Below are 2423 nucleotides of genomic sequence, written 5' to 3' on the forward strand. Positions count from 1 at the left end.
GATTCCTAATTTTTCCAGAACCTTCATCATAAAGGGGTTTTGGATCTTTTCAAATGCTTTTTCTGCATCTATTGAAATAATCATGTGTTTCTTATCATTGCTCCTATTGATGTGATGAATTATATTAATTGATTTGCATATATTGAATCAGCTTTGCATCCCTGAAATGAAACCTGTTTGATCGTGGTGTATGATTTTTTGGATGAATTGTTGAAGTAGACTAGCAAACATTTTGTTGAGAAGTTTTGCATCAATGTTCATCAAAGAAATGGGTCTATCGTTCTCTTTCTTTGATGAGTCCTTTCCTGGTTTTGGGATGATGGTTATAATGGCTTCATTGAATGTGTTCGGTAGAGAACCTTCTTTTTCAATTTTATTGAAGATTTGGAGGAGTATTGGTGTGTTGGTGCTTTGAAGGCCTTGTAGAATTCCGCTGTAAAGAGATGTGGTCCTCAACTTTTCTTAGATAGGAGGTCTCTTATTGCTGTTTCTATTTCAACGCTTGATATGGGCCTGTTAAGATGGTTTGACTCATCTTGGTTTAGTTTTGTCATGTCAATATTTGCTAGGAAAAGGTCCATTTCTGCCAATTTCTCAAACTTATTAGCATAAAGTTTTGAGAAATATTCCCTTATAATGTTGTGAATCTTGGTTGTTTCCGTGGTGATGTTTCCATTCTCATCTCTGAGTTTATTAATTTGGGTGTGTTCTCTTCTTCTTCTGATAAGACTTGCTAAGGTTCTGTTAATTTTGTTAATTTTTTCGAAGAACCAACTTTTTGTTTTGTTGATTCTTTCTATAGTTTTTTGGATTCCAATTCATTTAATTCTGATTTAATTTTAATTATTTCTTTCCGTCTATTGCATTTCTGTTTATCTTGCTGCTCTTGTTCAAGGAGGTTCAGATGTCTCATTATATTGTTGGTTTCAGTTCTCTCCAATTTGTTGATGTAGGAACTAAGAGCTATAAACTTGCCCCTGAGTACTGCCTTTGCTGTGTCCCAGAGGAACTGCTAATTTGTGTGCTCACTTTTGTTGAATATCATGAACAGTAGCAGAACAATAACTACTGCTGAGGCAATGAAAACAAGAATAGAAAGAAGGGCCACAGAGGACAGCAGGGTACCAAAACCCCTTTCTGTGATTATTAGTTCCGTCAGGGGGATGTCATGGTGCACATCTGGGAGATTCTTCACAGCACAGCTGAATGTCCTACTGTCCATCAGGGTAGGGTTGCTTATGCTTATGGATGCATCCCCTTTGTATGCATTTCCAGCCCAGGAGATCTGATCCATAAAAGTGCCTGCTGTGGTTGGGTACTGGAAAGACTGATAGTGAAAAATAGATTTTGTGCGACTGCTGCTGGGAGGACGGTACTTACAGTCTATGGTCAGTTTGTCAGTGACATATGAAGATGACTTGAAGGTACATCTCAACTTGACATTTTCTCCAACATAACCTCGTATGTCAGCAGCTGCACTAATCCTGCAAGAGTAGGATGCCTATTAGGGCAGAGAAGGTGCAGCCTTAGCCTCCAGCGGCTCTGATCAGCAGCATCCCTGCTGCTCCTCAGGTACCTGCCCAATTCTTTCTGTTGGAGGCATAGAATTCCATTGTGTATATTTTCTTGATCCATTCATATACTGAGGGGCATCTGGTTGGTTCCATATCTTAGTTTTGCTAAATAATGCTGCAATAAACATGGTTGTGCTGCCTTCCAAAGTGGTTGAACAAGTTTACACTCCCCCCAACAATGCAGGACGTTCCCTTTAACCACATCCCCTCCAGCATCAGTTATTATTAAATTTGTTGATTATAGCCATTCAAACTGGGGTGAGGTGGAATCTCAACGTTGTCTTGATTTTCATTTCTTTTATGGCTAAAGAATTTGACCATTTCTTCATGTATCCATTGGCAATTCCTATTTCCTCTTCAGACCTTTCTCTTTAAGTCTTTAGCCCACTTATTTATCAGGCAGTTATTTCTTTGAGGATTTGTTTTTGGAGGGTTTAATTATTTGAGGTCTAATTATATGTTAGATATGAGATCCTTGTCCATTGTAAGCCTAGTGAAGATCTTCTCCAAATCCTTGGGCTTTCTCTTGATCTTGATAGCTATGTCCTTTGTCGTGCAGACGGTCTGCAGTTTCATGCAATCTCATTTGTCCAAACTTTCTTTGATTTTATGTGTGTCTGGGTCTTTATTAAGAAACTTTTGGCAAGTGCCAAGGAGCCCTGGAGTTTCTCTTTTTCCTTCCTGTAATGTTTTCAGGGTATCTGCTTTGGCTCTGAGGTTTTTGATCCCTTTGGAGTTGATTCTTGTTCAGTGTGCTTTATAAGGGTCTAGTTTTAATTTTCTACAGGTGTGAAACAATATATGTTTTATAAGTCTTTGTCCATCTCTGTAGAGCCCTCCACAAGTTTA

This window comes from Dipodomys merriami, unplaced genomic scaffold (assembly GCF_024711535.1).
Source record: "Dipodomys merriami isolate MVZ:Mamm:240054 unplaced genomic scaffold, mDipMer1.0.p SCAF_1146, whole genome shotgun sequence".
Lineage (NCBI taxonomy): Eukaryota > Metazoa > Chordata > Mammalia > Rodentia > Heteromyidae > Dipodomys > Dipodomys merriami.